At 45.7% G+C, this 27,853-nt stretch overlaps 1 protein-coding gene across 3 annotated transcripts in view; it reads right to left on the bottom strand.

The window, feature by feature from the left end:
• Positions 1 to 27,853, bottom strand: part of TCF20 (transcription factor 20) — a 131,007-nt gene that overhangs the window by 69,564 nt on the left and 33,590 nt on the right. The window contains exon 1 of one of the 3 annotated variants that reach the window (XM_077178641.1): positions 12,973 to 13,048. The exons of 1 other annotated variant lie outside the window; for it this stretch is intronic. The gene's annotated coding sequence lies outside the window, so the exon portion shown is untranslated. Of the gene's footprint in view, positions 1 to 7,533; positions 7,721 to 12,972; positions 13,049 to 27,853 lie in introns of those variants that run through there. One more of the 3 variants, XM_077178639.1, reaches the window with a different exon arrangement.

Below are 27,853 nucleotides of genomic sequence, written 5' to 3' on the forward strand. Positions count from 1 at the left end.
AACATTTCATTTTCTTTCCAAAAGGAAGAAATTCAACCTTCTGACTTGGCCATTCAGGGACATCTACCTACTTGACCACTGTCAGTTACACAAAAAAATTGTTACATACAAAACATTCCTAGGACTAATGACGAAAGTAACCCCATCAGGCTACTAGGCTACAATCCCACACACATGATCAGGGTGGAAATCTAACATCCATGCATGCCTTTCTACTTCAGGGTGAAGTCCTCAGTTGCATCTATACGCTCTCACCCTTCAATTCTGAAAAGAAGAAAAAACCCCTCGGATTTAAGGCCAAAAATGGTTACAGAAACCAAACCAAAACAAAACAAAAACCCACCCAAAACCAATTTTTAAAAAAATTTTTAAAATCCCCACAACACATAAAGGATCAATTTTACAATCAACACAATGAACTAAGCAGGTTTGAATGCAAATTTCCAGCAAATACATTCCATCATCCAAGAGTAAGTGCTATAAATTCAGCAGATGTGCTACACCACAGTTGTAAGAAAGACTGAAGTCTCTGCTTTTAGTGTAAGAAAATCAGCTCGGTCATAAACTGTACAGAGCCACCATGGTCCTACCACAACAGAAACTTTCCAAATCCTACCTACATCCTCCTTGCCATCTCCTAATCAAAATGCTTTTGAGGATAGAGGCACAAATAAGGCAGGGAAATGGCCTCAAGACTTGGCACCCTCCTCTATGATGGATGGGCAATTCTGAGCAAAATGAAGTCCCCTGAGTAGCCCTCTGGGTTAGTGCCACTGCTCCCACCAGTGCTGCTGTTATTACACACATGCAAGCAATGCTGCATCTTACTGCACATGAATGCTGCAATGGCTAAAGCAAACATTTTTTCCCCTGTTATGCCTTAATGTAAGGCTTACCTTGCACTTCCCTTTCCCCCCCTCACAGATGCCAGCGAAAAATTGTCCTTCTGACCCCAAGGGGACTGACAAATGGAGATGGAGAGTCTCCTTCTGTCTTTGAGGTCACCACTTCTGATCTAGCCGTAATTCAGTAATTACTCAGTTTGTGTGGCTCTCCAGAAGCATACATTAACAGCTTGGAGGGGGAACAGAAGGATGACACCATCCTGACCTCAGCCACCTCTCATCTTCACACACTCCCTGAGCTCCCTCTGCCTGGAAGGGGGGAGGACAGTAAGTGATGCAGGATGGGGGACTGAGAACAAATTTGCAGGTAACATAGGCTGGAAAGGCTCCGAGCACCCCAGTGTTTGTTAGAGCAAACATGATTTCTGAATGCAGCTGGTGGGGTCCTCTGAGAGATTTCTTCTTCTTTACAAAAGGTTTCACTGTTGATGCAGCACTAGGAAGGTGAAGCCTCCATGGAGTCAGGCTCACAGATTTCCCACAGACATGGCCCCCGTCCCCTCAAAGTATTACCCTTATCCTAATCTATTCCCCTGTTACACAATTTCATGTCATGCACAGGCTCACCACTGCACTTTCACAGCTTTCATCTAGAGGCTCTTAGATGCTATGGGAATGGGCATTAGTGACTACCTTGAAGATAGATAATACAAAACATGACAGCAAGATTGGGCACCTACAGGTCACGAGACTGGGGACCGAAACTTATATTCACGGTGGGACAGCTACATCTTTAAGCAAGTGTAAAGCAAGGGCAGCTCACCTGTTTCCCTTTCTCCAAGAAAGACATCAGCATGGCTACATTCATTATCATTTCCTACCTCTCCTCCTACCCAGCCCCAGGATTTCCCACACCTTCCTCTTATTTTTTTTACACTTAACTTCAGATAAAAAGTGTTACACCTGAACCTACACAAGGGAGAAGCAGTATCAGACATCTCCCAAGGAACTGCAGCAAGGACAGAGAGGGCTCCCCTCTCATTAATTCACTGATATTTAACTTTTCCCCTTAAGATTATCAGAGGATCTGTGCTTGCTGGAAAATATTTTTGACAAGCACAGATTTTTCAGCCTACTGATGGTCATGTCTTGGGTGCATCACTTGGAAGGTGCTCTCCTCCAGACACTGGGAATGTCTCCATAAGCAATAGTATTAAGTCCTACAGCCCCTTCCTGCAGCAGAACAACTGGATTGAAAGACTTTGGAGCATCTCAAAGGAAGGAAAATGATAAAGCAGCTGAAGGTAGGTAGTGTGAATCATAGCAGGAGAAAAATTAAAACACTGCAACACTTCTGCCTTTTCATCTTCCCATTACAAAGAGCTGATTCATGAAAATAAGATCTTTGTACCTTAAGACCTCCTCTGCTTCTTCTGCTTCTTCCTTTTGCTTCCTGCCAAAAAGCTGCTTCTGGCAGAATAGAATTAGTTGCTGTGAAAGTGATTGTGATGCTGCAGACAAAAGAATCTGAGTCCAGCAGAAAAAGCAAGAAACAAAAACAACAGAAGCTGAACTTTTAAGGAAAAGCCAATCAAATTTCCATGCAGATGCCCAGAGTAATAAAGGTGGAAATTAAAACAGAAAGCCATACAAATGTGATTCTCCAGCAAGACTGTCTCCAACAAGGCAGAAAAGTCCATCAATAAATCTTCATTATCTGAATTGTTATGCATATCTAAATAAAAGTAGAAATTCAAATATTAGAACTTGTCTTTTTAAATTATCTTACATAAAACCAACTCTGCCTTGCCTGAACATGTTTTACAGAAAGGGCATTTTTTCTCTCTTACTTCTGCTAGCCCTTTACAGAGGTTTCATTTGCTGGGGTGGCTTCTTCTGCCTACAGGGAAGTGGGAATTTCTGGGCTTAACAAGCACAAATCCCCATGATATATAGTTCCAAATTTTACAGGCAACTAAGGTTTTGATTCTTACTTTGTTCCCTGTTGGCTTCCTCCCTGATGTATGCAATAGCTGTTGAATCTCAGCTGTTCCAACAAGAGAGAAAAAAAGGTCCCTGAAGGAACAGCTTTAGTTCTTCCAGTCACCTTGCTGCTACCACGCTCCAGAATTGCAGGCACATGAAACAGCACCTAAGAAGAGCTTGCAGCAGCAAGAGGCCAATGCAGAAAGCATCAGACTGGACCAAAACCAAGAGAGTCTTCTATATTCATCTGGTAAGAAGTCTGTACTTATATTGGGAAGTAGAAACCTAAGGGTGCACTAAAGATAGACATTGCAAGAAATCTGATTAACTTCTTGTCATAGAAATCAACTTCTGTGCCTTTTTTTTTTTTGTTAGGTATAGTGATGTTCTCTGGTCCTGATTCATCTGAGAGATTGGTTTATTGAAAATATTTTTTAAAGTTCCACCACAGTTTACTTACATATCTCCTCTTGCTAACAAAACATGAGGGAAAAAAACTACTTCAAACACAACCACTTTAATTACTTTGTATCTTGAGACTCATTTAAGTTTATTCAATGCTCAAACACTCTAATTCTACATTTCAGAAGTTATTAATGTCTCATTTTAGTGGCCTGCATTACTTTAAAGTTGCAATCAAATCCAAATCAGGATAGGGCACATGAGAACATATAGAACTTACAACTTTGAATGCAACTTATTCAACTATTTATGAACGCTACTGACTCATTTGGGGATGGGGAAAAGTAGCATATTTTCATTCACATTACCTGAGCCAAGTGATGGAACACTTTAAAAGCTATTAGGTAACAAACACAAAGACACAACTGTCCTCAGTTAAGAAAATGAGTCTTTAATTTTTAAAGGCTGGACAAATCTGTCTTTAGAGAGTCCAAGCCACATAAAAATCTTAAGTAAAATCCACGTAAAATCTTAAGTAACTTGGTTTTGTTTCAAGATTTGAGGAATTCTTCAAGTTGCCTACTTAAGTTCAGGTTTAAACTAACAAAACCTCTCCTTACACATCATGGCTTTCATCATTCCTCTTGAAATTATCTTCTGCAGATGGGAATCCTGCTGGCACTCACATTTGTCCTGAGAGATGATTAGGACTGAAGGTCTCCCATTTAACTTCTGTAAATGTGCTGTGAGTAATTAGACCTAAACAAAATACTGTCAGTTCCATTAGGGCTGTGAAAATAAGGTCAGCACTTCTTAGAACAGCCAAAGCAAGAACAGATACCTCAGCAAGCACAGTTCATGTCCACCTACCAACTCAGTAAGTCTCCACTGGTTTTAGCAAGTTTAGGAAATAGCCCAAACTTCCGAACAAGCTATCCCAGCACTGACACTTTCAATGAAAAGCAGCAGCATTAGGCTGGGAGGTGGGGGGGGGGCTGCAGTACTCAAGGTCATCCACTGACAGCCCTGGCTGAACCCAGGTTTAATGCTGAGACATTGGTTACACTGGTGGAGAGAAATCATTTCACCAGGGTGAAATTTCACATACCCTGGGGTACCCACCCCCAGCTCAAGGATCCCCTCATCCGGGCCAAGCCTTTTCACAGCAGGGAGCATAATGTGAGAGAAGAAATGACTACTCTTCTCCAAAAGTAACAACTCTTGCAGTGTGATTCATTCCACAGGCTAAAGATCAAGGTGTCGGCTTACTCCTAATATTGATGAAAAAGGGCAGTCAGCCTATTTATAATCAGCTAGCATTATCTCTTCTCGAGAAACAGTAAGTCAGCAGCCAGCCTCAGGTGATAAGTAGGGGGTTTCCTTAACAGTCCTTTTTATTGGGACACAAGTTTAAAAAAAAGAACATGTAGAAAAGAAAGACAAAAAGCAGTTGTGGTTACAAGAAAGGGAATATCTTAACAGAAACGGGGGCAGGGGGAACTAATTAACGCTTTCAGCTCGTGCCCCTTCACCACTGCCTAGAAATTCTTTTCTGATACACACATTGCCTGCCTAGGGCTTTTTGAGAGACCCTTGCACATCCTCACTGATTACTTCCCCTACTCAGGGAGACAGACTGTCCTTTACCCTAAATGCTTTTATCCTCTTGATGAGGTCTCTTACCCAGCTGGATCCCACTTCCTTCTCCCACTGCAATCTCTGAGCCTGAGAGAAGGCACCTGGGGACCTTCCACTTTGCTTTGGAAAGAGATTTAATCCTTTCATGTCCTAGCATGGGGCTGAAGTGATGCACATCTACCCCTGACCTGAACACCTACAGTTACAGTCCTGGGTGACGGATGTCCCCAGCTGAAGAGAAATCAAAGGAAAGGGTTTCTCCACTGTTTGCTGCTCTTTTAAAAGCAGGTGTAGATAAAGAACTGAGGAAAACCCCATAGGGGATAATCTTGCCGTACCTAGACAAAATAATGAGGCTTAAAATCTCTTCTGTACCTAATCTTAGCTAAATCACATCCCCAATGTCCTCTGCCCTCAGTTTTGCAGGGTGTATTTCAGTCGTGGCCCCCCACCTCCCAGACTCATGCAGTGTCCAATCCCACTTGGTCACCCCCACTTCTGTTCTCCCTAGGGACAGAGGTCCAAAGGAGGATGCCTCAAAGGTTCTTTTGACTTAATTCTCCAAGTGGCCTGTGGAAGGATTCTAGGTTTCATTTCCCAGGGAAGCTAGGTAGTGACTCAGACAAGCCAACAGACAGTACTCTGCACAGACAATGATTTTTATCTTCAAAGTGCTTTACAAACTTATAGATCCTTACTTCCCCTCTGAGAGAAAAAAAAGAAGGAAAAAAATCCCTAAACATCACCATTGGGATGGAACAGTGATGCAAAAATGCCTAAAAGTTCTTTCATGTTGGAGCAGAGGCAGAGGAGAGGAGTCCTGTGGTGCAGCAGCACTTGGGGTTTGAGGTTGTTTGTGGCTTTTACACCAAAGACCTGGATTTGAATCCTGTTTCACATCACTCCAGTAGGACAGAGGCTCTTAAGCTGTGGCCAACAGGTCCCTTCCCCAAGGGCAGTGGAGCTGGGGCACTGAGAAGCAGGTGGCAGCACATGGGTGTCTTCCAAGAATCCACTTGCCTGTTCAGACTGCAAAAGTGCTGCACAATTAATTATACATCTGTGCTACAAAAGATCAGCTCTATAACTGCAGGGGGTGCTATTCATCAGCCTTGAAACATATTGGCAGAGGACAGCCAGGGTCCAGTAGTTGAAATAAAGAAATAAATAACTACAAAAGCAGGAGGTGCTCTAGGTCTTTAGGAGTGAAGTGCAGCAGCAGGACCCCAGTGACCCGGGAGCGGAGAGAAGCCTGGCCCTGCAGACAGTCGGGACGCGGTGCTTTTCACAGGAGCTTCAGGAATCAGAGCAGCAGAGAAGCCACCGGTCATCGGGGTGATCGGGGTGAGGTGCGTAGGCAGAGCGGTGGCAGCAAGGAGCCTGCCTGACACCTGCCCTTTTCGTTTCTCAGCCCTCCCCTTTCATGGAGGCAACAAAACATCACATTCCCAGTAGTGGGAATCCAGTCCGAAGTGGCTTCACCAAAGGGCAAATTCAGAAGGACCCCCTTTTGCTCATCCCTTTCTTTTGAAGCCCCCCTTTCCTGGAGCAGGCATTTAGCAAGTACAAATATACCACAACATTAGGCATCCTTCCACTGTCACTCTCCACTATCCTTCCTCCTCCAGACACGCACACTAACACAAAATGACGGCTTCCTCAACAGACTGAATGAGCAAAGCCCTCGCGCTGATCCTTAATTGTCTGTGCTTTACTCTCTTGCTCCAGTCATATTATATCACAAAACTCAAAGCAGCCCACCCACTGCCCCCGTCTTTGTCCAAAATCTCAAGTGAACAGTAAATTTGACACAGGGGAAAAAAAAAATTACCAAAGAAGGGAGGGGCGAGCTAACCCCCCACTTTTCTTCCCCCCCCCCCCATTTTCCTCCTCCCCCTTTTTAATTTTTATTTTTTAAAAATATTTTTTAGGTTGCTGTTTGCTGGTGCATCCACATTGCTATTGTGCAGCTGTCAGTTAAAAAAACAACAACAATCACCAAACCCCCCCCCCAAAAAAAAAAAAAAATCAAGAAATTAAAGAAGAAATCATATCTCACAGCCCTTGAGAATGTGACCCTGAGGCCTTGCCCTTCTCCCTCTTGATGCACCCACATATCACGGGGGAATGGCAGGCCCCCTCCCCATCCACCCCCGTGCTACTCTGAGCCTGCAGAGCAAGGAAAAAAAAACAACCACATCCAAAACCAAAACAAAATAAATTAAAAAAAAATCACCAACGAGAGATACATGGGGAAGAAAACGGGGAGGGGGGGACGACACCTCCCCCCCCCCCGGCATATGCATAAACCCCATAACCCATTTATGTCGGTCTCGCAGGAGCCAGACTGCAGCGAGCAGCCAACAGCTGGGGCCTTTGAAAAGGGACAAGGCGAGCGGCTGGCCGTGCCCAGCCACGCCGGGCTCCGGCTGCCCCCGGCGCCCCCAGCCCTCCCCGCCGCCCCCAGCCCCCCACCCCGCCGCGGGCAGCCCGGGCGGGCACGGCGGCGTCGCGGGGGCGGGTGACACGCGCAGGGCGCCGCAGACACACGGCCGCCACCGCCGCCGCCGCGCGTGGTCGGCGAGAGCTGGCCTCTGCAGGGCAATTTTCCACTCTCAACTTTCAGGGAGAGGGAGAGAGAGATAAAGCCCATTTACTGTACCTTTCTGGCATCTTTCTCAGCTTTCCCTGCTGCTTCTCCCCACCCCCTTCCGATTTATCTCAGCTACTGGTTTTATAAACCGAGAGGGTGGAGGGGGGGAGGGAAGAGGAGAGGAGGGGGCTTTTTTTCTCTTCTCTCAGCCTCGTCTGCACCTTCTGCTTGAGCCCGCCGGTGAAGTCACAAGACCGAGTCTCTGACATCACACAGAGCCCACAAACGCCGGATTGTGACTTCACTGCAGGGTAGAACAGGGAGGAATAGGAGAGGGGAGGGGAAAAGGCTCTTATTCAAACACATATCTGCAGTAGTAACAAAGGGAACTCAGGAAATGGCTGGCCAAGAAAATGGCTTTTTTTTTTCTTTTTTTTTTTTTTTATAAATCATACTCCCTTTTTTGTTGTGGGTTTGGGTGGTTTTTTGTGGTTTTTCTTCACAAATAAACTTTGTGACCACAGTGGAAATACCTTTTAAAAGTGGCCTGGGCAGGACAGACAGCCAGCGCCAGCCCAGGCGCCATCCTCCAGCGCAGCACAAGCACCAGCAGCCCTTCTGGGACAGAAACACCTGCCGTGGCCCCTCTGGACCTGCCGCGATGGAGCAGGATGAGGTGCTGGGGGGAAGATCGAGGGGTGGCAGTGGCCACAGGAGAGGCTCAGGGGGCAGGGCAGAGGGGGATTGCAGGAAACAGGCAGATGCTGTGGGTTCTGCCTGAGGCACACAGGGAAGGCAGCGCTGAGAGCCACCGGGCAAGCAGGGCCACCAGAGTGAACACAACTCCGTGCCAGAGGTCTGGGAGCTGAGGGCCGGGCAGAGGTGAGGCTCTTCAGTGGGCACTTGGGGTTTTTCCCCCCACCCGAGGATCTGAAATCACCACTGAACTACAATTTGAGTAAAAGCGGTCAGCGTAAAGGTAACAGAGTTGTATGTAAGGCCCAAGCAAGGCAATAGGGAAAAGAGGGGAGTTTTTGATTCCCTAGTGTATTTTTAGGTTTTAGGTGCCCTGGGGAGGGGAAGACAGACTGGGGTAGATGAAAGAAAGGCCAGGAGACTTTGATGTACTCCCAATACAATGCAATGCTCAGATGTTGCTCTGGGAGCAAAAGCTGATGATATAAGACTTCTGTAGTCATTTCTGAAATGAAGCCTAGAAGAAAAAAAAGGCTTATTAAGTAGCTATTGGCTTAATGTGACCTGGAAAGTTGTAAGATTTGGGGCTTTTTTTTTTTTTTTTTGTTTATTCAGCTGGTGTAGTTTTTTTAACATCAATTTCTGAAAATTTAACACCACCTCAAACATGTCAGTAAATAAACTCAAAAAAATAAAACGCTGTTATTTGTGTTTAAAATGGAGGGGTTTTTTTCACCTTTTGAAGCAAGACAGCTCAAACACACTGTGCTAATCATGCCTGAAGGCCAGGAATTCAGAGGAATAAGTCAAGGGCACAGCCACAGCCAAGTGAAATTAAAAATAAATCTTAAAAAATTAAACTGTGCTAATTGCAGATGTTATATTTATGAAGTTATTGAATCTGCAGAGCCAAAAGGAAGACAGCTTGTGATCCTCACAGTGTGTCCACTCCTCTCTCCAACCTCCATCCCTGCCCTCATCAAGACCTACAAAGCAATTCCCATCACCGTGTCGACCTGGAAGGGAGGAGAAAACAGCACTACCATCACAGCCTGCCCTTTCTGCAACCTGCCAGTGAGGCAGGAGGGAAATCTGGATGTGGAGCAAGCGAGAAGCGAGGAGGAAGCAATCCAGATCCCTGCCATGAACCAACTGGCAAGTACATTCCCAACCTGCTGCTGCTGGACGGTGGGAGCACCCCATGAGTGCCTGTGGTGCCCCAGAGGGCTGGCACCAGCACTGGAAACCCACGACACTTGTCAGAAACTTTTGTACCCCAGCAGCTCTATGTGCTTCCAGCATAAAATCCAGGCATCCAGAAGATGGTCTTCCAGGTTGGAGCTGCTCCATGGCCAAAGCCTCTGGCCTCTGTTCCCACATCAACTCTGAATCCCAGTGCCTTAGGGCATCATCCCAGCCCTGGCAGAGCCACAGTGTTAGGGAAGATTTCCCCTGTTGTTTTACAGTGTCTCCATGCCAGTACAGCAATAAACCAGGCTGCAATGGATGGAATAAACTCTCCTCCCTCTGCTCATGAGAGGGAGGGAAAAGGTATGAATTGCAAGCAGGGAGGTCCCCATCCAATCTCATATCTTTCAGTATGTCTTGCTCCTTGTTTGGCCACAACTTTACTACCATTTTTATATCGACTCCTTTCATTTTTTTATCTATTTTTTTCCACCCTGCTGACTGCATGAGAGGAAACCTCCATGTTTATCCCACTTCTCCTCTCTTGGGGAATCTCTCTCAACCTGCCCGTGGCAGGGAGGCAACATGGCTGCCAGCATGCCAGGATGCAAGGTGAGGAGGTGAATGGGGGAGAAAGGGAGGCATAGGCATTTGCTGGGAAGAGGAAAAAAGAAGGGGGAAAGAGCAAGGAATCTAACACATACACACCGACTAGCATGGGCTTGCTCCAGCTTGGCCCACGATGCAATTACCTGACTTGGAGGCTGGCCAAGCCTCCCAGGTTAAGTCCCTCTGCACTTGTGCAAAATGCTGTCAGAGCTGCCGGGACTGTGAATACTCAGGGCTCCGGCAGCATGCCTCATCCAAAAAGGAAAAAGGGAAAAAAAAAAGAACAGAGCCAGGGCAGGGACTGAATGGGCTTATTTTCACACAACTGCAATTGTTTTGTTGATGCGGAAAGGTAATTAAAAAAAGTTCTGATTTCAAACGTGCCACAGAATTCCCAGAGCCCGGAGGCTGCTGCTTAGAGGCAGATTAATCACACTGAATTCTCCATCTAGATATTGCATGCACTCCAAACTCCCACCGCTAATAGCTCTAATATTCTCCTCAGCGTGTGCATGCTGCTGGTGTTATGTTCCAGGAATATTAATTCCCCAACTCGAGCTCCTTTTGCTTGCGCATGTACCCTAAAGGCTTGCTGCTGGGCACCGGGAGATTATGGAAAAGAGAAAACAGGGCTAGAGGAGAACCAGGGTGCAAAGGTACTGGCTGCAACTCCTCAAGGAAAGTCATTAATGTTCTTTGGATAAGCAAGCCGTCCAAATAAAATCTACCTGAAGGCCAAGTTCTTTAAACAAAGACAGCCAACTACACATGCACAAGATGGTTGAAATTAAAATGAGCTCCCAGTGCTGGCTTTGTGTTACCCGTTCCCACTACCCTGAGACTTGCTCAGAATCTCAGTCCTGTTAACTGTGAGCTCTGAACTAGCGGTTTCTTCTGCTGGGGTCTTCCCCCAGCCCCCCTTACCCCTAAGCAAGGCTTCATGCATCTAAAATTCTTGCTGCCACACACCAGTAAAAGTGAAAATATAGCAGGTTGTAGCACTTTACACAGCAAGTCCCTTCTATCCCTAGCAAAACTGACAGGCAAGGGGGTTCATGGTCCAGCTCAAGGCATCCCCAAGATCCTCATTCCACACAGAAAACAGGAAAGGGGAAGGTGAAGACAGGAGACGAACATATAATTTTGCTTTGCATTCAACTAACTGCCATCCCTGATAAGCAAGTCAGAGTGTGTGTGATCTATATATATGGCCAAGAGGCCAGCTGCTAAGCTTTAAAACCAATGCACACTTGAGAAGTACATTTAAGATGCCTATGATGTAATTTTCAAAGCCGCTAAATGCCCAGTGCTTCCAGTGCTGCTCAGCAAAGACTGCAGGTAGTCGCCAGATGAAAACAGTTCCCTAAAACTGGCCATACCAGGACTCTGGAAATAACCACGCAGAAGAGACCTCAAAAACGGATGGTGCTGGCCATGCTTCCATTTAGTAGGATTACTTGCTTGATAAGAAGCTGTCATGGGCATGATTTTCTTTGTCAAGCAGTCAAAATATGTATGTCCATGTAATGTAAATCAGTGTACTTATGTCAGTACTGGAAAATCAAAAGGGGTTTTGCCCCTTTTGTTGCCGGTGTTTTTGATAAGTGAACCAGTACAATATCTGAGTCACAGGTTAAACTAGATGTTCAGACCAGCCCATCAGCTGTTCTCACAACTGAGAACCCAGTCTCTGGACTAAAATCTGTAACACCACAGGTGCACAGGTGGTAAGATATGACTTTTCTTTTTGACCTGCAAAATCATGGCAGGTCAAAAAGAAAAGTCATATCTTTATGGCTAAATATTTTACAGGGGGCTGTTGTTGCTTGGAGAGAAAAGGATAGCAATGTTTTTGAAGCTTCTTCTTCTTGCTATCTGTACCATGCAGGTCTACAATCATATGTGTGCCTTGAACTTTCAGCCAAATCATTAAACTTGGCTTCTGCTGTAGGGAGAGAAAGGACAGGACTCCAACTGAGGCACTGGCTGTGTAAGGCCCTTGGGGCTTAACTCTGCTGTAGTGGGCAGGGAGCGGCATGGGCTTCCTCCACTGTGACAAACCAAGGCACTGGCATCACTCTCTGTAGCTTAGGTGCAAATCTGTGATCCTCTTTCTCTCTTTGTGCACAAAGAATGAAGCTGATAGTGAAGCTGACATGTAAATCCTCAATATTGCACACCTGAGATAACCCCAGGTGGTTTTGTTTGTCAAACTCAAATATATAAGAAGGGAGAAAGACAGAAGGATTTCAACCCTTGTCAAACCCTGTTGCCAGCCCCCTGAGTTACAGATCTATGAACTCTTACATGGGATGAGGGCTCTTTGCTTTTATCTCCCTGTGCAGTGTGTGTCCTCAGCCCTTTGCAAACAGATGTTTTGCCCACTGAAAAGGAATAGGGGGGAAAGAGAGCATGAGCACAGGGGAGAGAGAGTGAGAGAAAGAGAGAGAGAGAGAGAGCGTGAGCATGAGCAAGAATGCTGTCTGCAGATGTCAATCAGGACTTCAGTCTAGGTCTAACCTGCCAGTCCTGCAAAAGGAGGATACATGAATTTTCTAGTTGGATAGTCAGTGTCATCAAACAAGAAAATTGTGAGGTTTAGATTGTAATGCAGTCTCACATTCAGTAAAAAGGCCTTATACATGGAGATAATGTGGGACTGAGGAGCCTATTCCTAGCACCTTAAAAATTAAAATTTCACTACAAATAACCCAAATGAAATGGTCAAAAATAGTACAGCATTTCAGACCATTTTTGTAGAGCATGGTAGTATTTGGCATGGGGAAAGTGATTGTAGGTAGAATACTGTCAGGTTTGGGGAAAGCTTTCTCTGCATTTAAAAAAATTATATGAAGGAAAATATTCTTGGTAATGAAGTCTAATGATTACATGTATATGGAGTGTCATCTCTATCTTGGCGTTTAACAGAAATCAACTCCCCCGTGCCAACACCCTCCCCTCCAGCCACCCACCCTGATATTCTTCTTCACCACTTCCCACCCATTAACCCAGTACCTGCAGTGCAGTGTTCAAGTGGGACTGGCGGAGCTGCTGCCGCTGTCATCTCCTCGGAGCTGGCAGTCACCTGCCAATCTCGCCCCCACTTCCTCCTCCCTCCTGCTCCCCCCACCCCTCGTCAGTGCAGCTTTCCCTGGGGATAGATCTCTCTCCCCCCCACTCCAGCAGCCTCACAAATAACTACTGTTAACTCAGTAATATCCCCCTCCACGGTTTTTTAATTACCAGCCGTCCACAGGGCACATACAGACTCGCACATACAGGGAGCAACGGGCCGGAGAGGCGGGCTAGCAACAGGGCGCCCGAGAGTTTGGGCTGATGTGGGCTTCAGCCCAGAGACGGCTCCCTGTGCTCCAGCCGCACGGCAGGGCTGGCACAGCAGCCTGCAAACCCCTGCCACCAGGGACACTGCCACCCTGGGCACGGGCACACCTTATGCCACTGTGCTTGGGGACAGGGGGACTTGGTCCTGCAAGGGCCGGTGTGGAAAGCTGCCCCTGCAGGACAAAGGAATGCTCTGCTACACCAGCTCAGGAAGCATCATCCAGGACAGCATTTGTTTATACAGTATTTTAAACGGAACCAGAAAAAGGGGGGGAGGGGAGAAAAGGGGAAAAAAATCAGGTGCATTTCTGTTTGTAGATCTTCACCAAATACATCTCTCTTTTCACATATGAAAAGGCCTTTTTTCCCCTTTGCAAGACAATAGTCTTATTTCACCTTTTTTTGTGTGAAAATTCATCGGTCTGTGGCCTGAGGCTTTTTCTTAGCCTTTTATTAAATGGACACGGCTTACTGAACTTTCAGACAACCTCTCCACCTAGTATTTGTTTGTTCACACCCATTTACACTCTCTTGATTTTTAACAGGTCTGAATAAGGCTTATTTTTTTAAACACTCAGTTAATGAAGTTTTATCTGAATAGTCATAAGCCTATTAGTGCTCAAGTTGTGCATCGAATTCCCCCTCCCCCCTAGAGGTTAAACAAGACCAGAAATCCTTTTGTATTTGAAATAACACGCTGAGAAGAAAAGAAGCAAAGAAGGATAAAAAAGCCCAAGCCCCCCATTAGATCCCTTTTAAATCAAAAAGAGACACTGGAAAAGGGGCATAACGCAAGGCACTTTCCCCATTCCCCCCTCTTCATTCTTCTCCTCCCTCCTTTGTAGGTCACCTTTACTATGAAGACGTTGATGCTTCAAGTCTTCATTTGCTTAAATAAAGAAGTAAGTTCAACACCCCAATCAGATAACCACTGTACCCCAGGCAGGCAATGAACGGGAAGGGACATCCAGGGAGGGAGGCAGCTTGCCTAAGGCAAGCACTGGATCCTCAACACACGAGTGGGACTGGGGGGGTCTTCCCTGGGAAACAGCAGGCGCTTTTGGAGGAGGACAAGTTTGACAGCATGGCACTGAAAATGCTGGGCTCGAGTGGAAGGGGAGGAGACAGACATGCTGTGCTGAGGGATGGCCCTGACGCTAGCATCTGTACCCTGGAAAGGGCTGAGGGCAGCAGTTGAGGGGAAGAGCATGGCAGTCATGGCCTAGGAGTCCTTTGGCAGCTGCCCCTCCATCCCAGGCAGAGCATCCTGGCAGACGAGAGAGCCCCCGCTCCCCTGAAATAAACAGCAGCCTTCCCAATGCTTCATTAAACTAACACAGCTTCCCGCCATTGCCCCGGCAACCGACACAGGCCTCCTGTTTGCCAGCTGGGGGAATTAAAGGAAGCCTGGCAGCCAGCCCCTGGCTCCTCCAAAAGCTCCCCTTACACAGTCAGAAAGCATCCCCTGGCAGGGGAGGGGACCAGGTGGCTCCCAAGGTGCCAGCTGAGATGGGGGAGTCCTGCCCACCCCCTCTTGCAAGCTACAGTCCCCAGGGAGCCAAGGACCCTGCCACTGGAAGGCAGCACAAAGCTGGAGGGCTCACCAAAATGCATCCCCAAACGGGAAAAGGACTGAATAACCCCTGGATGGTCCAATAGCACAAAGGTGGACGCTACTCCCCTCCACAGCATCACCTCTGTCCAAATATGATCAATAGTTCACTTTAATTAGCAGCACATCCCTCTTGCTGCCCATCCACCAGCTGAGTGAACAAAATACATCCTCTTGTCCCTGGTTTGCATCCTTTCAACCCTGGTTTTCCTCCTCTCAAACTACATTTACTGTGGGGTAAGCCTCAGCATGACCCCCACTCCCCTCAGCCCCTTGGTTGGACACAGAAGGTGCCACAGAAAGTTCCACATGGAGCTGTGTTGTACCAGCCTGCGGACACCCTCCTGCTCTTCCACTTGTTCTCAATCCATCCATTCAAAACAAGTAGATGGGGCCTTCAGCCAAGGCAGAGACACCCCTCCACAGCAGAGGAGCTCTGCCCAGATCCCAAAATCAGACCTGCTGGGCTGGTATAGGTGCAACATACCAGCTGCTTCCAGCACCTTCTTCCCACCACTGTCCCAGGCCACTGAAACCACAAAAGAAGCTTGGCAAATTGGTGAGGAGAGGGAAACATCTCACTTCAAAACAGCAATGAATGAAGCAGTACTATTCACTTGCTCAGGCATCCACATCTGTTTTGTCCTGTTTTCCATGACTACTGGCTGTGAGCAGAGGTCTCACAGGGAAGAGCATTAAGTATTTATTCCAGCTCTTGGTTTGTTAGCTTCTGATGCCACCAACATGTTTCGATTCTGCTTGAAAAACTACATTGCCTTTCTTATTTTTAATCTGGGGATCCCAAAACAACCACACAAAAGTACCTCCAATCTCCCCAACAGTAGCCTTGCTTTCTGTAGCTCTGCAGCATGCATTTCATAAAAAACTTAACTCTATATGGAGAGACCCATTTTCAGTCCCACCTCTGAACAACCTATGCCCTTCTCCTCTCTTATTTTGTAATGATATTTAGCTTTGTGAAATACTACTTAGCTACATTTAGAACAATTAAGGGGGAAAAAGGAGGAAAATAAAGAAATTAGTACATTCCAGATTCTGGCCACAGCTCTGCATTGCGTGAGGAAGTGGCACATGGAAAATGTGGAGCTGTTTATAAGCATTCAATAACACTCTCTAGCAATCTTGCAGGGCCAAACATAAAGGTAGTGAGTCCAAGCAGCCTTACAAAAATTAGCTCAGCAATCCCACCTCAGTGACAGAATACAGCACTGTAGTTAAAGGTGTCTGAGCAAATCTTGAGCAGAAGGAAATAAGGGTAGGATAATACAATCAAACACCTTCCTTCAGTGCAAAACTCTCAAAAAGAAGTGTTACAGACTGTGAAAGAGGCATCTTTAAGGTTAAAGGGACTATAAATTATAGGGAAGAATACTGCCTTATCTTTGATGAGGGATGTAGAGAAAAGGGGACACTTTCCCCTACTTGCAGGAGAAATTAAAAGGGGAAGGTGTGTGTGCAGACCACTGCAGGTAATCGCCATTGGACTGGGGAGCCTGGCAAAAAGTTGTAGGCCTGCCAGTGGTCCTGATTTAGCCGTGTCTCCTTCTCTGGAAGGTTTTGATATTCTCACCTGGTGTGGGGCGCTGACCTTGCAAAAAATCCCATATACACACACATACAGGGAGAAAAAAAGGCAGGTTCCTATTTCTTAAGCTTTTCTTTACAGCAATAAAAGTCAGATCCTGGAGATTTAAAACCAAATGCTTTCCCCAAATGGTTTCCCCAAAAGAAAGCCAAATTATGTTTTTATTTGTTGGGGTTTTTTTCCCTTCAGGTATTGCCAGGGTGTGGAAGGAGAGGCGGCTGACAAGTCCTGAGGCAAAGAGAGACCTGCAACAACAATCTGGACTGGTCTATGCCCTGTCCCCACCTCTCCAACTGGGAAGCACTTGCAGCCTGCTGTTGCCAAACCTACTTTTATTTTTTCCATTCTCCTCACTAATTAAACCTTCAGTCAGGTCTGTCTCTCCTCCCACCTGGACTAGTTCAACTCCCTGCTTTCACATTATTTTTCATTCTTCTCCGGACCCAGGAGATTTAAGTTTCTCAAGTCTTAAAGTTCCTGGAGGATGGGGTGGGTAAGGAGCGGTCTCTTGGCTCAGGCGAAACACGGTCCCCCTCCGGCTGCCCTCCTCTGGGACTGGTTTTCCGAGCAGAAGAGATCGCTGTCAGCGAGCCAAAGGCGCGCAGGGCTAGGGGAGGTGCTGGTCTCCGTGTGCACACCGAGTCCTCCTTCCTCACTGCTGCCATACATGATTAATCATCCCTGAGACACGCCTGCTGCTTCCCTCTGGCTCTCCAACAACCACAACAGCGGCGGCAGCAGCAGCTGAGAGCACAGAGACCTCCTCAGGTTCCCGGCCCCAGCCCAGCGAGCGATTCCCAGCGGGGACCTCTGATCCTCGCACTCATCTCTCCCGCACATGCCGGTCCTGCCTCACGGCCTCGCAATCAATCGTTTCCCTCCCCCCATTTTCAAACTCGGCTCATCTCCCACCCCTCCCCCACCCCCCTTCCATCTGTGTCTAATTGCATTTCATCTGTAGTCATTCTCTGGAAAACTCACCGGGAAGGTGTCCAGGAGACTAGCACAAGCTCAAACACGCGCTTGACACGGGGAGCCGGGGAGCAGCCCACCGCTCTGCTGGGCTGGAGCAGGGGCCCGGGGGAGCTGGTCCTCCCAGCAGCCCAGCCGTCTCCTCCCTGCTCCCAGCCCCGGCAGGGGATGCGCTGCCTGCCAGCGGGCGGGGGGCTGGCAGCTGGAGAGAGGCGGCAGGCAGCCAGGAAGGGCCAGTGAGAGCCACTGGGGCAGAGGTGAGGCTGCTCAGATGCCAGCTCCTGCTCCACTGCGGGAAGCATTTGCTCCCCTCCTTCCTCCGCCGAGCACCGTCGGCCTCCTCGTGGGTTCTGCCAAGGCCAGCGTGGGGCAAAGGCAGGGGAGAGGCAAGGTCCCACCTGTACGACCTGCCCTCAGCGTGATCCGGAGGCTCTCCTGGCTTCTGGCTCTGCAGAACGATGTCCCCATCCCCACACAGGCACTCTCCACTTCCATCACCGATGCTCCTGCCTTGACCGGGGCACCCTTAAGCCTGACACGTCCCAGCTGTGTCTGGTATGGCATGTGCATCCCCGCTGGCCGCACAGTTCCACAGTCCCTCCCCATCACCTTTCTGCTGCTCTGATCCTGCATGGCCTCCTGTAAAATCCAAACATTTCCCGAGGGCTTGTTCACCCTGGGAAGGGAGCGATAAGCTGGGCTCCAAGCGGACAGCACACTGGGCACTGCACACCGACTCACACTGTAGCCACTCTTACTCAACGCTGCTGGAGGAAGCAGCTCAGCTCTTAACTGCATATGAAAAATGCCCACACAAGAAGAGTCAAGAACAGCGGGGGAGCCATAAACTCACACCCTAGCGTACTGCATGCCAACTTCCTTGTGTAAGGGCCCAGTGGTTTTACACTGAAAGCAAGGTTTCCTCCTGGAGAGGCAGACCCTGAATGTGGGCTATTTTAATGTTTCAGGCCTTGGGGAGAAGATCTGCAGCTCAAGGGCTGGGCACAGATCACAAGTTCATTTTGCATAGGCTGAAGCCACCTGACTTCACACATCACTGTTGGATAACATGGAGCTGTGGACTGACGCGTGGCTACCCAAAAGCCCAGCTTGGTTCTCAGCAAGGGGAAGGTTCTCCACCTTTTCTACAGAGTCAGTCTTCCAACTGTGGGAGGATAGGGAGTAAAATACTAACCTATATAACACCACCTTCAGCTTTGTCCATTTGCTGCCAAAACTCTGAATATAAAAATTCACAGCTCAGATGAGGGTGACAGATTTATTTCAGTAGGCCGGTGACATAGACACAGACAAAACTCTTCCCATTTCTTTTTGCCATCAGCTCTACGAGCAGATCTGCTTCTATCCAGACTATCAGAGAACAGTGATTACATCCAGGTAAATCCCAGGTTTTTCCTTTCACTTGCCACCCATTGACAATGGTTACCCACCAAAATCGGTTCAAGAGCTACCAACACAGAAATAAGCAACTGAATTACCAAAATTAACAAGTTACCATTTGCCAGCTGAGTCACAGTAACACTGAATCAAGCAACGTCCTGATAGTCTAGGCAAACGTTTTAGTACTTACTGCAATGAAGAAAGATCATAGAGTCAAACTACTATAGCCCAGGTGATAATTTATAATCTTAATGTGGTAAATAAACTTGCTGGCCATCGTCTGTTCATATGTTTTGCTCTGCCATTATCACACTGTGTCAAATCTTGATTCCACCAAATGCCACAAGCCAAGTGCATTCCTGCAGTACAATTGCAATGCAGTTTGCAGTGAAGATGCAAAAAATCCCTACATTTTTATCCTTCTAAACCCCTTCTCAAGACAATTATCATAATGAAAAATGAAGCTGTTCATCTCCACAGGCCAATTCAACACAAAAATATGTAAATATATCTTTAAATAAGCACAAAAATCATCCTGCCTTTTTCCTCATTCTTCCTGAGTACTGGACACTGAACCAAGAATCTGAGAAGCCTGGGGTTAGTTCCCAGTTTTAATGCAGACTTTCTGCACCATCTCAAACCACACAACACAGTTCTTTATTAAGCTATAAAATGGGGACGCTACTACTTTTGACACAAAGCAAGGTGAAATACATGCACCAGTGCTTGTAAAAAGCTCTATACAAAGGAGAAGAATTGCAGAAATAACTAAATATAAATATACACGTCAGATTTACCTCTACCCCAGAACTCTAACTCTGTAAGGTAGTCTACAGAAAAGGGTATTTCCCGTGCTGATGCTTTCCCATCTAAAGCAAATGAATACCTGTGAGAGAACAGACAGCACTCCATCTGGAGATGAATTTTACCTGCTTTCAATGCCAGTTCAGAGTCAGAACATGCTGGGAGTAAACAAAATCCATTACAAGACAAGAATGAATGATAAATGAGATCAACACACGGACTGAGGACCATTGAACAGGTTCCGCCATACCCAGCAAGATGACAGAAGCTACCATCACCCTTACAAATTCTTGCAGAGGTCAGTTGGGCAAGACAGAAACTTACCTGTTCTCCCACTGTGACTGGCACTCTGCTCCGTGTCAACACACATCCTGCACACTGCAGAGGAAGTTTTTACTGGCATTATCTGAACTATATAGTTACAGTGCAATGACTGTCAACCCTGTGTCATCAGCACACAGTCCTCCTTATCAGAGAAGGGATGCACAATAGGGAAAGAGAATTACGTACACACAAGCAGTGTTTCTCTGATGCTCAGCATAAAAATCTAATCAAAATTGTACCAGAATGGTGATGTGAAAAGCACCCTGCCAAGTCAGTAATAAATATAAAATTCATATCTTACATTTCCACAATGTATCACCTCTCATTCCGCAGTACTTTACACATTGTTGGGACTCAGATGAATCCCCAAATCAGAACAGATTTGTATTGGAATCTAACATTTTTGTTGGCTTCACATTCATTCAAACTACAGCCCTAAGCAAGAGTAGGATAACAGGCACTTAAAATGGCCCCTTGAATGCGGCAGCAGCCATTTTAAATGAGGCCCAACTCCTTCCAGCCACCAGACTGATTCCCTGAAGATCATCTCCCACCCACCCCTCACTCCTGAGCCCTCCATGAGGTCCTGTTTCCCCTTCCATCCACTCTGTGGCAGAGGAAAGACAAAGTGGTTACTTTAGGGTGCATTAACAGCAGTTTCTCCCCAGCAGGCCCAATTGAGGATATCCTAAATCCAAACACAAACACAAACCATCTAATTTTGGAGACTGCAGCCACCAAAACCTGAGCAAGCCTCAGGTTTAAAGACAATAAACCCCCATCTTCTTGGCTTTCACCCTTCCCAAGCAACACCACTGCACGGGTATTACACACAGCATCTGCAGAGATCAAGAACTCTGGAAGAGTTGAGCAATCAGCAATAGTAACAGCTTTTCCTTTTTCTGAAGACCTTGTGAACTAGGAGAAAAGTAGAGATGGCAAAGAGTGAAAAGTCATAATCTACCTCCCTGTGGCTCATTATGTTAACACCCATCACTAAATCCTTCCTGACAGATGCATTTGCTAACTACTCTGATGGGAACACTGAGCAGTGCCATTCTTTCTTGTCCTATCAATATGGCTACATGACAAAAGTGCGCTGATTTTTGTCCCAAGGTTTCACTTCCTGAAAGACACATGCATAAAAGACAGGAGGTGTTAGAAACCGTGAGGAGCACTACAAGTGTTAATAGTAACAGGTACCTTAAGACATAAATGCTGATTGTAATCCTTCAAGCATACCATACATAATCACTGCAGATCTAAGTAAGAAAAGCATCTTCTAAATGCTCAGCTAAGACTAAGGTGTCTAAACAAAGACCAGTTCTCATGACTGTTTAAAAGCCTTGAGCACTAGGTGTTCAGTTCTAAATTCTGATGCTGCCTCTAGCAAGCCACAGGTGATCTCAAACTCCTCTGCCTCATCACTAGTGGTAGCACAGCTAACTCAAGACAGCAGCAGTGGAATGCCTTGTAAGGTTTCCCCGTAAGGTTTGGAGATCTTCATATTTTTCATAGTCATATCTATTCACTTCTTGGGGCACTGTCTAAAAACCAAGTTGGAAGAAAAAAACCCTTGGAAGCCATAATAATGTGAATGGCTTAAAGTCCATTAAAGCAAGAAAAAAGGAGCTAGTAACACTTGGAGATGCTTCCGAAAAGAATTACATTATAAAGGCAGGAGTCTTCTGTAGCTCCAACTACATTTATCTGCATCTACACTGATGAAATCAGGACAGTTATTTTACCTCTGGCAGCAGAAACACAGCTGCAGCACATGCAAGAATCAGCTCCTGACATTAAAGAACACCCCAAACCCTTCCACAATGCCATTTAGCTTTACAACTAAACAATAAACTATGCATCATTTGTCTTCCTTTTTCTAGTATAGATAAGACCCTAGAACAGCATCACCTAAACTGTGGTCCACAGGTCACTGATGGCCTGTGAAGCATAATAGGCAGTTAGTGCAGTGCCCTATCTGCAAACAACACTCTGCAAGCCACAGCACCCAGTAAAACTGCCTGTGCATTGCCCTGTGTCATTTTTCTCCTTATAAACTCTGCATGTTTTTATGCTTGTATGACAGATAAGCATTTGTATCTACATGTGCTACATGTGTACCATGGTCCAGAGGGCATCTGTTTTTACCAATGGGAAGAGACAATGTGAGACCCTTGCTGAGAGAACCAGCCATCACACCCAAACCATCAGCATTTGGTACTCAGAATCATTGCAGTGGCACAGGCACAGGAGATGCAGCATGCAATCTCTTGGAAAAGACTGTTGTGACAGAGCCACTCCTGTGTACAGGTGGGCACTGCTGGAAGCAAATAGCTGCACTTGCTGCATGTGCTTATGTATTAGAGCTGACAATCCTCAAATTATTTTGGTTCCAACCATACCAGAAAACTAGTATTTAACTTTGGACTAAACCTGCTCAAAAAAACCTCATGACAAAATAGAAGGTTGCAGAAGAGCAACAAGTGCATTATCAAGAAGCAGAAATTATTTACAAACACAAAGACTAAAGAGGAGATCTCACTAAGCAATGGCCAATGAGCCGGGACCTGAACTGCCTACAAAGCTCTGAGAAGCACAAACTAAAAAGAGGAGGATCATTCAGTGCCACCTGAGTATTCAACACAACCTGACTGCTGCTGCATGGGGAAAAGAGGACAGATCACCTTAACAGGAGACATATGGTCTCGTCTTCTCAGGAAAATATTGGAAATGCAATCACTCGGGACAGCTAAAACAAAACTGAACGCAAACACCAGAAAACACATGGAAGGAAGTATCACATCCACTGGATTTTGATCATGTGTGGAGCCAGGTAATCAGATTAGTGGGGTGAGGGGGGTTGTTGCTGGCTAAAGGATATTTAATTCCACAGCTAAACTGCAACTTACTCTTCACATCCACCTTGCCTGCGTCTAACCAGGCTCCAGTGTGGGTCAGTCCCTGTCACAGGACTGTGACGCTCCTGTACCTACAGTGCAGTGAAAGAGGCTTCAGGCAGAACCTCCATTCTTGACTCTGCCAGGATAATCAAATAACCCTGCTGGTTGTTTGTTTTGCTTAAGATGTATTTACTTCAACAAGTAATTAATATTTTAAGTAGAAAAGGCCTTTGTTAAAGATCCACCACATTCACCCCTTTAATTAACATTTTAAACATTCACATTCATAGATTCATTTACACCTCCCACTTGTCCTTCAGCAATGCCAGAAAAGATCAGAGTTTACATTCCTGGTGTCTCAAAGATAAAAGAAAAAGAGAAAATAAAACCAAATCCTCCAGAAAACAGCAAAATCAAAACCTACATCAACCAAATTACCAAAAAAACCCAAACCAAACAAAAACAACCAAACCTAAACCTACCGGGTCTTCTATCCATCTCCAGAAAGAAGAAATGGTGTCCGAGCTGTTTAGAAATATCTCCCCTCTCACATGCAATACTGTAGCTGTAGGATGAATTAGAGGAGCAGCTTGGGTAAGTGGGACATCACCAGCCACTGGAGGAGAACACCTGAGCCCCTCAACCTGGGCATGGGGCTGAAAAGTCTCACGCTGCGGCTCTGCACCCCAGTGTGGCCAATGCAGAGAGGTGTGGGGTGGGGGAATCTGGTCCCCCTCAGTACCTGCAAGAGGGCCCAGATACTTCTGCTGTGCCCACAGTGAACTCAGTGTACCCTGGTGATGGACAGGTACCACTGGGGTGGCAGGGATATTTGCATATGTTAATTGCAATGTCAAGGTGTTTGTGCCTGCCACACTCACTTCTTCAGGAGGAAACAGCAACGACAGGATTCGGATCTACCTGTGCCTGCTGGTGACGTCACAGGTAGCTATTTCCAGCCCTGTTGCCATGGAAACCACCAGGCCTCAGCACCAGTTAGCAGTTCAATATATAATTTACTTATTCTTTTTCACCTAAGTGATTAGGACTCAAAATACAGAAGCATCTCACACACCCTCAAATCGTCTGATTGTTTCATAGGAATTTCTCAAAGGTGAAAACCAGCCTGAAACAGAGAGCTGGGCACTCTCCAGAGGGGAAAAAAACGGGCAAACAAAAGCCTAAACAAGATTTGAAAAAAAACACAATGTTTTTCCCCGCTTCTTCCCCTGCTGTCTCAACTTTCAAGGAAACGTTGTGGCTCCTGAAAGATTTCACAGTGCTGTCACCATCTGAAGGAGATGAGCCCACAGTGAAGGAGGAGATAAAAGCTTAACACAGGAGCTGCCGCATCTGGCAGCGCCTTTGGTCCATCCCACCCAGGACACCACAGTCCCCTGTGTCCTCCAATGCCACTGACAGGGCAGGGCACCTGCCCCATCCTGTGCCAGTGGTGATGGGCCACACCAGGATACCCAGCAAGTCTCCCCTGGCTCCCATGAGTGACGATCGTGCATTAAGGAACAAGTCTCTCCTCCTCATTAATCTTAGCAGGAGTGGTTATGGGTGCTGCTACTCAATGCAGCACCTACCAGAGCCCTGGGGAAGGCAGCTGCTCCATCTCCACCTCTTCTTACAATTCAGGATTGCAGTGGTTGCCTATATTTTCCACAACTTTCTTAACTAGTGCTGTGGTCAGAGGTGAGGTGATTTCTCTGCTTTTCCACTGCCTAATTAGTCACTGCAGAAGCTTATTCAAGACCTAAGGTTACAATTTAACATACTGTTTCATTGAGAGAAAATAGAAATATTTTTACTGTGAGAATTTTCAAGCGATCCATCTGCCTTCAGGTAGTTTCAAAGTATCAGTCTTGATGTTTTTTATTGTGCTTCATTATATTTTAAACCAGTATTTTTTAAAATGGGGAGTTTTAAACATTAATTTTGAGAACCAGCTGCTTTGTGGCTGAATCATGCAGTCTGGCAGAACAATAGGAACAGCAGCACTCCCCAGCCCCCCCCCGCCCCGTTTCAACCCTGCATGGGCCATCCTGCTCTTATTTCCCAAAACAAGTCATCACAAACCATCCCTGCTGCATCCCTTCTCCTCACCAGTCCTTCCTCACACACAGACTTGGCAGCAGGGAAAAGGGAACAACCACCACTGAGAGCAATCAAACAAAGCTAAAGGCTTTATTGGGCACAGTTTTAAATCAGGCACATTACTCTCTAAACAGGAAAGGAAGACAAAAAATCCACAGACACCAAACTTTCTGTAGCCACTTTTTGTTGATGTTTTAAATGCTTTACATGTTAGAAGTTGTCCTCTACAACACAGGACAATAATTTGAAAGCCAGCAGGACAAATTGGCAGGGGACTGTGCCAAGCCATTAACACAACAGTTTGAGGGACTATTTTCCAGGGAAAGGAGGGTGCTATCAGACACCATTGTGACCTTGAAGAGCAAACTTTAAATAATTTGGAGTAGGAAGATCTCTAATGTGATAATGTAGATTCAGATGCTTTAAAAAAAAAAAGCAAGCCTCATTTTGCTCTAAGTTGAGAAACATAAGGGTAATGTCTGAAAAGTACAAATCAGATAATCTACAAAGCTAAGTGAACTGAACAAACCCTTTTCCTTATTCTATCCCTTTGCTTTCTTCCAACTCCTTGACTTAACCCACCTTGCTCCAAATCACTGCTTTCATTTGCGCTCCACTTCCTTTCCTTCTTTGATCTGCAGCATCTCCTTTCCTCTCACTTTTTGAATAATTCTTCCCATTCCTGCAGCTCAACACCGGCCTCCTGCCAGTACCTCTCAGTCTAAACTTCCCTTTTTTTCTGTCACTGCTCCCTTTCTGCCCCTTCATGCTCTTCATCCTAATTCTGCTAGGTCACCAGGTGTATCCTCTCTTCTCTAATATTAAGATTCTTCTACCAATATCAACTATATTAAACAAGCAGGAGCTACTCTGATTTTAAAGATAATGGAAATAAAAGATAAATTTACAAGTAACTGAGCAAAGGCCACATGGCAAGTCAGTAGTATCGCATGGAAAAAAAGGCAGAATCAGGCTGATCTGTACCTGGGCCACTTCATAGTCTGAACTGGATCACAGCACTGACCAATTGAAATAGATTTATGTCAAGCCTAAACCAAAAACAGCCACTAGGAAAAAAAATGTTGTTTGGCTGAACATTGAAGCTATGATTAAAAAGATGATTAAATGTTTCTATTTTGGACAAAAAAAAAAAAAAACAACCCAACAACCACAAAAAAAAAAGCCTCAACCCAAACAACAAAGAATGTCTTTAAAACCCTTTTGCTACAGTAACTCATTTCACACTGGGAACAAGGCAAGAAAAACATGTTGCAGTGACTTTAGCAATGGGAAAATGACTGATACTTCGGACTGAGCTGACAACTGACTTAAGAGTCATCACTAGGGCTAACATCTTCCTTCTCCCCACAGCCTCAGTGGTCTGGCATGTCTCAAAACTTGAAGGAAAAAAAAAAAACCTGCTGATTTCATAGGGAAGTAGCCAAAGAGCCTGTTTGGAGGATGAAGTCAACTACATATGGTTCTATTTATTTGTTTGTTTTGGGGTGGGGAGAGGGAGTCAGTGGCAAATTCTCAGCCCTAACAACCAGCTCACAATAAAAGCTTATGAAGTCAAGAGTTCCTCAAGGAAAAGAAACACTCTTAAAGTTTGTGTTTATTACATAAATGCCAACATATTTGCAAGATTCCAAAACTCGGGCAGCATCCAGCTTGAATGATTAAAGATATTTCTCCTTGAGGATTTGAATCCAGCCCAGATAAACTGTAATCCAAAACTGCCTTTGGATAGCAGGTCAATACAATCTACACAAAACCTCCTCTCTGTGTACAGAGGTGATACAAAACAGGTACACTAGGCAGGTCATGTCCTAATGCACACTTGGACCTCTGCACCACAAACCAAACTCAGTTGCATTTAAATGCATGACCAAAGATTTCTGCATTTTCTTTTAGTATGGAGAAGAAAAATATCTCCCTAAGAAACAAAAATATCCCTTTCTTTGTGCTTTATGAATGGGAATTGACATTAAAAAAGGCAGGAAATGAGGTACGGTTGCTTTTTTCCTCATTTTCTGTATTATGACCATGATGCATACATACATTTCTACCTTTAAGAATATAACTACATACTCATATATAGCTGCATCTCATCCAAGCACTGGTCACTTGGGAAAACTTAGAAATTCAAGAATTCTGTGACTCTGATCCTACAACCATTACCAGTTGGGAGCTAACATACATTTCTTTTTTTGTTCATCCTAAAGCTTTGAATTGTAATTTGCTCATTAGCCTAATATATATCTCATCCTTGTGTGGCCCATAACAGCAGAAAGAGCAGTTATTATAGCAGTTCCCCACTGCAGCAGAGGAAGCCTGTCTGACCTCAGCATCCCTCAGCACCTTAAGCAAACATGGATCCAGTGTAGCCATGATCCTCATGGAGCTTTCCTGCTAAGCCAGACAAAGGAAAGCAAGAGCTGTGACTCTTCTCTCTCCAGAGTGCACAGAGACTTTTCTCCAGTCACAAGAGAAAAATTCCATCCCCAGAGGTTTTCTCCATCTGCTCCGGGTAAGAGAAAATTAACAGTCTGTGGTACAGGGGCAACGTGTGCTGTAAAAAAGGTTCACTAGCTCAAGTGCTTTGGTTGTGCTGAACATTTCAGTTGTGACCAACATAATTTCCTGTCATTCCACTTTTCCCAAGTTACCTCTACATCTGTCCTGAATCTATGTGAAACTCCTGTTTATACTTGCATAAGAAACTAAAAGATATTAACGGTAAACAGATTTTTATTTATTTCTAAAAAGCTTCTCAATGAATTACCCCAAAATAATGAGTCTGGTCTCATTAAATTTTTTTGGTTGACG

This window comes from Agelaius phoeniceus, chromosome 5, assembly GCF_051311805.1.
Source record: "Agelaius phoeniceus isolate bAgePho1 chromosome 5, bAgePho1.hap1, whole genome shotgun sequence".
Lineage (NCBI taxonomy): Eukaryota > Metazoa > Chordata > Aves > Passeriformes > Icteridae > Agelaius > Agelaius phoeniceus.